Source organism: Solanum dulcamara, chromosome 11 (assembly GCF_947179165.1).
Source record: "Solanum dulcamara chromosome 11, daSolDulc1.2, whole genome shotgun sequence".
NCBI classification, from domain to species: Eukaryota; Viridiplantae; Streptophyta; class Magnoliopsida; order Solanales; family Solanaceae; genus Solanum; species Solanum dulcamara.
Genome location: NC_077247.1, coordinates 19,894,733 through 19,905,242, shown reverse-complemented (window position 1 = coordinate 19,905,242; position 10,510 = coordinate 19,894,733). Strand labels below are relative to the sequence as shown.

The 10,510-nt window shown below is 38.5% G+C and overlaps 2 long non-coding RNA genes across 2 annotated transcripts; both read right to left on the bottom strand.

Annotated features, from left to right (window-relative positions):
- Positions 1-269: 269 nt before the first annotated feature.
- LOC129874611 (uncharacterized) lies at positions 270-2,436 on the bottom strand. The gene is made up of 3 exons (XR_008762932.1): positions 2,250-2,436; positions 1,585-1,631; positions 270-561 (listed from the first exon to the last, which is right to left on the bottom strand). It is a non-coding gene; the product is annotated as an uncharacterized LOC129874611 (long non-coding RNA).
- A 5,131-nt stretch (positions 2,437-7,567) lies between these two features.
- LOC129874713 (uncharacterized) lies at positions 7,568-9,827 on the bottom strand. Its single transcript, XR_008762945.1, has 4 exons — positions 9,721-9,827; positions 9,535-9,630; positions 8,869-8,915; positions 7,568-7,873 (listed from the first exon to the last, which is right to left on the bottom strand). It is a non-coding gene; the product is annotated as an uncharacterized LOC129874713 (long non-coding RNA).
- Positions 9,828-10,510: the final 683 nt, after the last annotated feature.

Here is a 10,510-nt window from a genome sequence, read left to right as displayed (position 1 = left end):
TCTATCGCACGATATTAGATATGAAAGAAAGGTAACATCCTAAATGCCCTGTAGCCTCCTGTTTATAGATGTGGCGCGCAACACACCGATAAACAAGACTCTACTAGACACGGTCTGTAGACATTCCGAGGAAGGACCGCTCTGATACCACTTATGTCACGATCCAACTCCATAGGCCATGACTGGTGCCCGAGTAGGGCACCCATACGTACCCTTAGCCCCACTTAGTACATTAATCAAATAAATATAGGTAATGATCAGAAGGGATCTCTAAATAGATCACAAAATAGATATAACGCACGAGGGCCGATAGGCCATAACGAAACACACAAAACCCAAAACATATATACAAAACCCACATCTCATGTCTACAGACCTCTACAGACTGATATCCTAGTCATATGACGGGACAGGGCCCCGCCGTACCCTAAACAACGTATATATATATATATATACAACAGAAAGTGTCAGTACCCAAAATAGGGCTCCGGACAAAGGAGCACTGTCGACCAACATGGTGGATGTCCTAAGCGAGCGGATCAGCAAACCAATCATCTGTACCTGCGGGCATGTAACGCAGCCCCCGAAGAAAGGGGGTCAGTATGGAAAATTTACTGAGTATGTAAAGCATGGACTGAAATCAGTAAAGTCATTACCAGAGCAAAATGTACAAAAATGAGCAAAATATCCAAAAATATCAAATGTTTATCAAACCACATATAATGGATTGTAATAAGTAAAGTCATTACCGCGATAGAATGTACAAAAATGAGCAAAATGTCCGGAGATATCAAATGCTGATCAAAACCTCAGATAATGTATACAGAAAAACATATGCCATATCCTGCTCCATTATGGGACTCGGTGAAAAAAGTGTGGTCGCCCTCCCATCATCGGCGCCACGGCACAGCATAACACCAGAGTAGGGAATATCTCCGTAACAAATCATATCATATCAGATGGCCATATCAAATCATATCATATCATATCACAAACATATATGTACATGGCACAGCATAACTCCGTGGCATAATATTTACCACCCCATGGTACATGTCATACCTGCCCCCTCACGTCGGGACACGGCGAATAATGCAGAGAAATACGCACGAAAACAAAACACGGCCCGGGCTCGGTGAAGGAAGCATTGGGGCATCCACGAGTGGAGTAGTGAGAAACTAATGCAAATTAAATCATATTTGAGACTCAATGGAATAATCAGAATGAGCTATCATTTAAAAATTGAGACGAGACCTATGTCAAGTACCTTTCGAAACGAGACCTATGTCAAGTACCTTTCGAAAGTTGCCCTGGATTATATCAGAATAAATCTTCTGGAATCATATAGACGTATCGAATCATAATAAAATACCTTTTGGAAATCAAGGGGTTGTCCATCCTAATGGCTCTAGGAATAGGAACCTCTTTGAAATTATATAAAAGTCATATTTTTGTTTCATAAATACCATACCAATACAAATATTAGCTTTACATACTTATGTCAAAACATGAAAATCGAAAGAGTATGCTTTACATACTTATAATAAATACATGCCAAAAGAAAGAAAGGTTCGCTTTACATACCTCTTACGGATTACTCTTAACTATGCTCGCCTCGTCGTCTCTTGAACCTATTTAACATGAAATTAATACTAAGGTTAATAAACTTTCACTTTCCAATTTCCAACTCTACACCCAAGTAACCATAGGAATCATTTCCTTATCTATGTCTCTCGACTAGTTTATTACTAGCTCCGAATCTACCGAAAATCGGGCAGCATCTCCCCTGTAACTTGAACATCCCCGAGTTTTCAACTCGGCCACCATGTCAACAACCATACCAACAACAACAGCCAGCAGCATGTATACAATTAAATCACTTCAACTTTACACAATACAAGATCTATACAACTCATTCTAAACTACGGTACCAAAATAGAGTTTTTAACCTTTATTTCGTAAAATATGTAATCATACCAAACGGAGGGTTGTGTGGCTGCAACGAGCAGAAACCACATCCATTTTTGAGTACTTTACAGCCCTGCAACACGCAATTAAACCACCACCAAACTGCAGCACCACAACAACAACACACTACGCGACTTCGATTTAACTACTACGACTTCCATTTAGTTTGTTTCCAACGTCAAACATCCTTATACATTTTTTTCCACTTCCAGCATATTTTAAGACATGTAATATACTTCATAACATCATCATAAAGTCCAGTTCAAAACAGAAAACTTTACCTTTCCCGAAATTCACCAAAACTCGCCAAAACTTGCCTCGGAATTTCCTTTCGCGCAGCTGAAACTTAGGGACTGTTTGGTAACGTTCTGGGCTGCCTAAAACCATAAAATTTCATTAATAACATCTTCATAACATCATGGTATATCTCATATGATTAATTCTTGGAACGGAATCGGAGAACTTACCTTTTTCTCCTCCCAAAATCGTAGTTTTTCCTTGTTTCTAGCCTAAGTTTCTCTTCTCTTCTCTTTTTTTTTTCTTGTAATTTCGGTTTCCCTTGCCCTTGAACACTCTAGATGAGTGTGGAAATTAATGAGTCATAAGACTCATATATATATATACAACTTTAGGGGTGACACATGTTATCCCCTAAGTGGTGACACGTGTCAAGCCCTAAGTGGTGACAAATGTCAAGATCTAAGTGGTGACACATGTCAAGGTTTCATTGGTCCAACACACCCCTCTTCTCCAATCATGGGATGACATGTGGCATGTGGGTCCCACATGAGTCTTCTTGAAGACTTTGTGAAATTCCCATTTTACCCCTAGCCTTCCACAATATTACCATAGGCCACTTTGCGAATTTTCCTTTTTGCCCTTTGCCTTTTCCAATATTTCCACACTATTAATGATCATAAATAATATTCATATCCAACTTGTATATTAAATAAATTTTGAAAGATGTTCATTCCCTTAACTTTACCACAGCTACCTTAAAACATCCAACCGTATAAAATACGGGATATAACATCCTCCATGAGAAATTCTAATTTTTGCCCCTTACTTTTTCTAATATTTCCAAGTTGAAATTCCAATTTAGTCATAAGAATTTTGTATCCAACAAGATCAACCATAGTCTTGCCCTTGACTTATTACCGTTATCCCGAAATGCCCTAATGTGCAAAATACGGGTTATAACATTCTTCCCCCCTTTTGAACATTCGTCCTCGAATGTTGAACTAACCTCATACGGTGTCTTCATACTTCAGGAGGGTTCCTCTTATTGTTGTCCTTTTAAGTATGCCCATTACCTATCTCTTCTTTCATATTTTTTTTAAGTTGTCGGGAAGCGTACGCTATAACTTTGCCATTTTGCATCATGACACAACTTATCCTAACACCCGAAGCATCATAATATATAACTTACCCATCTTGTCCCTCTGGAAAAGTTAGAACTAGAGCTGTAGTCAACTTCTCTTTCAATAACTGAAAGATTCGTTGACAGGCACGAGTCCACTGGAATTTAACTCCCTTCTGAGTTAATCTTGACAGTAGTGCTGAAATTGAAGCAAATTTCTCTACATATATCCTATAATAACTTGTTAATCCCAAGAAGTTGCGTACCTCTATAGATGTCGTCGGCCTAGGCCAGTTCTTTACGGACTCGATCTTCAGTGTATCTACCCGAATACCATAAGCCCCAACAATATATCCCAGAAGTGCCATAGAAGTCAACCCAAAATTCACATTTGGAAAATTTAGCATACAATTTCTGGTGTCAGAGTACTACAAGTACCGCTCTCAGATGATTTGCATGCTCTGCTTCTGACCGAGAATAAATTAGAATATCATCAATAAATATAATCATGAACATATCATAGAATGGTCTAAATACCCGATTTATCAGGTCCATGAATACCGCTGGAGCATTTGTCAGGCCAAAAGATATCACTCTGAACTCGTAATGGCCATATTGGGTCCAGAATATTGTCTTTGGTTTATCTGATTCTCTTAACCGCACCTGATGATAACCCGATCGCAAGTCTATTTTTGAAAACCACTTAGCACCCTCCAACTGATCAAATAATTCATCACTCCTGGGAAGGGGGTGTTTATTCTTAATGGTTACTTTATTCAGCTGTCTGTAATCAATACACATCTGCAGCGACCCATCTTTCTTTTACACAAATAATACGGGGGCTTCCCAAGGTGAAGTACTCGGTCTGATGAAGCCTTTTTCTAGTAAGTCTTTTAACTGCTCCTTCAGCTCTTTTTAATTTTGCAGATGCCATTCTGTATGGAGGAATATATATCATATGGGTATCTAGCAGCACATCTACGGCAAAGTCTATCTCTCGTTCGGGAGGAAGGCCTGGAAACTCATCTAGATATATATATGAGAATTCATTAACTACGGGAACTGACTGAAGGGTTGGCGCTTCTGCTTCAAAATACCATATCAAACCAGGTGATAAACACAACCTTTTATGATCATTTTTCTCGCCTTAAGGTAGGAAATAAACTTCCCTCTCGGCGATGCTGTATTAACTGCCCATTCCATCACTGGTTCTCCTGAGAATTGAAAATATACTCGAACTACTAGGTCTTACACGAGTCCTCATTCCCCGTTATGGGTTTCCTTTTTTGGTACTTGAGAATATTGTGATCCCTCTTTGGCCTAATATAATATAGTCTCGCGCCTTGCCGGTGATTTCTCTCGAGAGTTTCACTTATTGAGGTTTCCTTACTTTTCACCTCCTTCTAATACTTTGATTTGTTTTTTTTCTATCTACTTACTCTCTTTATTTTCCAAAAATCATTCTATTAGAATCTCCAATTTAACCTACAGTCAAATAATAGTAGAGTACGTTGCAACAGTTGTACCTTTTATTCTTATTGTCGCTCGATCTTTGGTACCCTAGCGTGATTAATACCTTTCTTACTGTGACACCAGTTGCTGGAACTCACATGTCCACCGATACAATCGTACGTCAGACATTCTACACATTCATATCTATATGGATATATTCACAATCAACTAGACTATAAAATAGCTCCAAACGCTGTTCAAGCATATCGTTGTTCTAGAGTTGTGATGTACTTTCTGTCTCTTCACCAGCCTAGTCTACATCGTCTTACGCGGCCTCTTACGGTTTATAGCCATTCCATAAACTCTAATTTTCCCTTAGGTTACTCTAACTTCTCATTTGTCTCTTACGTCTAATTATATAGAATTCTTGCATACTTCTCAGGGGGTCACCCATCCTAAAATTGCTCCCACCTGAGCACGCTTAACCTTATAACTTTGATGGAATTGGGTACGTTAATGTTGATATAATCGCGTCCATTTCCTCGTTTTACCTTTATTACATTATTGGGAGCGAGTCGAGATCTTACAGATTCTGAGACACTTTCGTAACACATCCATCTTTTACAATTACTATTTTACCCATTTTGATTCTCAATCTTTACTTTTTGCTTTCGTACGTGACTATCTTTCGTCCTGGACTACCAGATTCCTGAGGGTAGTGATCGCACCATCCATCAAGGTCTCTACCAATGATTCTTCACACGGTCTCAGATACCGCAGCATATATCTATTTATTATTAGCCTCGAGATCCATCCATCTGTTATAGGATCTCATTTGGAGTGTAAGCGTTCCCATATACATATAATAGCATCAGTTGATTTTCTCTTACGCTTGTATTTCTCTTGTCTACTTCCCCCCTTTAGGGTGTACCCATGTCATCCTCTGTTCATTTTCAACTATTCATGCGCAAATGATTCTGTTTTAACATATTTAACATACCGCACCATGTCTACACCTTCTATTAGAACATCTATACTTTAGGTTGCCTCTATAAGAAACCTTAGTACAACCATGGGTTGCTTAGTATTCTCGATGAATAGTACACGTACTCGAGTCATATAACTAATGTAGTAGTTTAGTCGAAGCTACATTCAATTCATCCCAATCAGTACGTCACTAGTGCTTATGGCCATGTCCGATTCTCCATTCGGGGCACTTATACTCCGATGACACATGTTTCACATTTTGTTATCACAGTTTTTCCCAGTGGATACTACTTGTTCCTTTAATAATTTCATAATGCCTCTTTTATTTTTGTAATTTCTGTTCTTTCTCCTCTAGGTATCCCACTATTTTCCAATATGGAGGTACATATACATAATACCCTTTTCTGCCTCATGAGCTTTCATCCTTATCGTATACCCGATACTAACTCCTAATCTTACACACGACCATATCTTGTAGTTGCTTCCTTACTAAGCTTTACTTATTTCCATAATGATTCTCGTATATTCACAGTATACCCTACTCGTATAACACTTCTTCACCTTCCTCACAATTCTTGCTACAGGTTAATTCTAGTTGGTGAGGCAAACGTATTCAGCCTTTGTCTAAATCATCCCTCCGTATCGCAGGCCCTAATGAATCACCCCAGCATTTTTCCACCACATGAAACACGTGACCTTGAATCGCCTACAAATTTATGTTTTTCCATTCACAGGTTACACCTCCAATTAGTCGACTAGGAACTGATAAGATGTCCCTATACAATATTTTCCGAACCTCCACCAGAGAGGAACTAATATCCACTAAGCATCAGAGTGCTTTCTAGTACTTGACTCACATGGTCTTGAGTCGTGAACAATTTTTTTTCTAGTCCTTAAATAACAACTGAGGGTTTTGTACTTTCCAGCAAGAATGAAACTCAATCGCTGGACACTTTTCCTTCCAACCGAAATTCTCTTTCGAATTATGATTCTCCAAGTAAAAATGGTACTCCTTTTACCGAAAACATAGAGGGAACTTCTTTCAGGTTTACTCAAACGTTATAAATTTTACCCTATCGGTATCAACTTCCAAGACATCTTCTAAACATATGTCTCAGTCTCTTCCTTGCTTTTGTTCCATTCTAAAAAAAATAATTGGGAATAGTTTCCTCTGTATTTTGTACTACCTCAAAACCTGCACGCAGAAGATAGCAGCAATGCCTCACAGGGCCAACATATACATTTTTTTTATTACCTTATATCACAGTCACACAGAGATTTCAATATCAATAACCGTATGAAAATAATGGACTTACCTCATGTGTCTACCTCAAACTGCATTTATTGCACTTTCTTATCTACTTTCCTTTAAATTTTCAACTTTATATTTCAAGCTCAAAACCTTACTCAACATATCGCTTTCATACCTTTACTTACCCGTATACCATGTAGCTCCCAATATCATCCATCGCATTCCTCTATCGATATCGTTCCTTAGCTGAAATCAAATGTTAGAAAAAGGAATTTCATGTCCTATGAATGGGCTCTATCGCACGATATTAGATATGAAAGAAAGGTAACATCCTAAATACCCTGTAGCCTCCTGTTTATAGATGTGGCGCGCAACACACCGATAAACAAGACTCTACTAGACACGGTCTGTAGACATTCCGAGGAAGGACCGCTCTGATACCACTTATGTCACGATCCAACTCCGTAGGCCATGACTGGTGCCCGAGTAGGGCACCCATACGTACCCTTAGCCCCACTTAGTACATTAATCAAATAAACATAGGTAATGATCAGAAGGGATCTCTAAATAGATCACAAAATAGATATAACGCACGAGGGCCGATAGGCCATAACGAAACACACAAAACCCAAAACATATATACAAAACCCACATCTCATATCTACAGACCTCTACAGACTGATATCCTAGTCATATGACGGGACAGGGCCCCGCCGTACCCTGAACAACGTATATATATATATATATACAACAGAAAGTGTCAGTACCCAAAATAGGGCTCCGGACAAAGGAGCACTGTCGACCAACATGGTGGATGTCCTAAGCGAGCGGATCAGCAAACCAATCATCTGTACCTGCGGGCATGTAACGCAGCCCCCGAAGAAAGGGGGTCAGTATGGAAAATTTACTGAGTATGTAAAGCATGGACTGAAATCAGTAAAGTCAATACCAGAGCAAAATATACAAAAATGAGCAAAATATCCAAAAATATCAAATGTTTATCAAACCACATATAATGGATTGTAATAAGTAAAGTCATTACCGCGATAGAATGTACAAAAATGAGCAAAATGTCCGGAGATATCAAATGCTGATCAAAACCTCAGATAATGTATACAGAAAAACATATGCCATATCCGGCTCCATTATGGGACTCGGTGAAAAAAGTGTGGTCGCCCTCCCATCATCGGCGCCACGGCACAGCATAACACCAGAGTAGGAAATATCTCCGTAACAAATCATATCATATCAGATGGCCATATCAAATCATATCATATCATATCACAAACATATATGTACATGGCACAGCATAACTCCGTGGCATAATATTTACCACCCCATGGTACATGTCATACCTGCCCCCTCACGTCGGGACACGGCGAATAATGCAGAGAAATACGCACGAAAACAAAACACGGCCCGGGCTCGGTGAAGGAAGCATTGGGGCATCCACGAGTGGAGTAGTGAGAAACTAATGCAAATTAAATCATATTTGAGACTCAATGGAATAATCAGAATGAGCTATCATTTAAAAATCGAGACGAGACCTATGTCAAGTACCTTTCGAAAGTTGCCCTGGATTATATCAGAATAAATCTTCTGGAATCATATAAACGTATCGAATCATAATAAAATACCTTTTGGAAATCAAGGGGTTGTCCATCCTAATGGCTCTAGGAATAGGAACCTCTTTGAAATTATATAAAAGTCATATTTTTGTTTCATAAATACCATACCAAAACAAATATTAGATTTACATACTTATGTCAAAACATGAAAATCGAAAGAGTATGCTTTACATACTTATAATAAATACATGCCAAAAGAAAGAAAGGTTCGCTTTACATACCTCTTACGGATTACTCTTAACTATGCTCGCCTCGTCGTCTCTTGAACCTATTTAACATGAAATTAATACTAAGGTTAATAAACTTTCACTTTCCAATTTCCAACTCTACACCCAAGTAACCATAGGAATCATTTCCTTATCTATGTCTCTCGACTAGTTTATTACTAGCTCCGAATCTACCGAAAATCGGGCAGCATCTCCCCTGTAACTTGAACATCCCCGAGTTTTCAACTCGGCCACCATGTCAACAACCATACCAACAACAACAGCCAGCAGCATGTATACAATTAAATCACTTCAACTTTACACAATACAAGATCTATACAACTCATTCTAAACTACGGTACCAAAATAGAGTTTTTAACCTTTATTTCGTAAAATATGTAATCATACCAAACGGAGGGTTGTGTGGCTGCAACCAGCAGAAACCACATCCATTTTTGAGTACTTTACAGCCCTACAACACGCAATTAAACCACCACCAAACTGCAGCACCACAACAACAACACACTACGCGACTTCGATTTAACTACTACGACTTCCATTTAGTTTGTTTCCAACGTCAAACATCCTTATACATTTTTTTTCCACTTCCAGCATATTTTAAGACATGTAATATACTTCATAACATCATCATAAAGTCCAGTTCAAAACAGAAAACTTTACCTTTCCCGAAATTCACCAAAACTCGCCAAAACTTGCCTCGGAATTTCCTTTCGCGCAGCTGAAACTTAGGGACTGTTTGGTAACGTTCTGGGCTGCCTAAAACCATAAAATTTCATTAATAACATCTTCATAACATCATGGTATATCTCATATGATTAATTCTTGGAACGGAATCGGAGAACTTACCTTTTTCTCCTCCCAAAATCGTAGTTTTTCCTTGTTTCTAGCCTAAGTTTCTCTTCTCTTCTCTTTTTTTTTCTTGTAATTTCGGTTTCCCTTGCCCTTGAACACTCTAGATGAGTGTGGAAATTAATGAGTCATAAGACTCATATATATATATACAACTTTAGGGGTGACACATGTTATCCCCTAAGTGGTGACACGTGTCAAGCCCTAAGTGGTGACAAATGTCAAGATCTAAGTGGTGACACATGTCAAGGTTTCATTGGTCCAACACACCCCTCTTCTCCAATCATGGGATGACATGTGGCATGTGGGTCCCACATGAGTCTTCTTGAAGACTTTGTGAAATTCCCATTTTACCCCTAGCCTTCCACAATATTACCATAGGCCACTTTGCGAATTTTCCTTTTTGCCCTTTGCCTTTTCCAATATTTCCACACTATTAATGATCATAAATAATATTCATATCCAACTTGTATATTAAATAAATTTTGAAAGATGTTCATTCCCTTAACTTTACCACAGCTACCTTAAAACATCCAACCGTATAAAATACGGGATATAACATCCTCCATGAGAAATTCTAATTTTTGCCCCTTACTTTTTCTAATATTTCCAAGTTGAAATTCCAATTTAGTCATAAGAATTTTGTATCCAACAAGATCAACCATAGCCTTGCCCTTGACTTATTACCGTTATCTCGAAATGCCCTAATGTGCAAAATACGGGTTATAACATCCCACAACCCTAGTTGTGGGTTTAGCTAATCATAGTAGTAAATAAAAGAACAAGA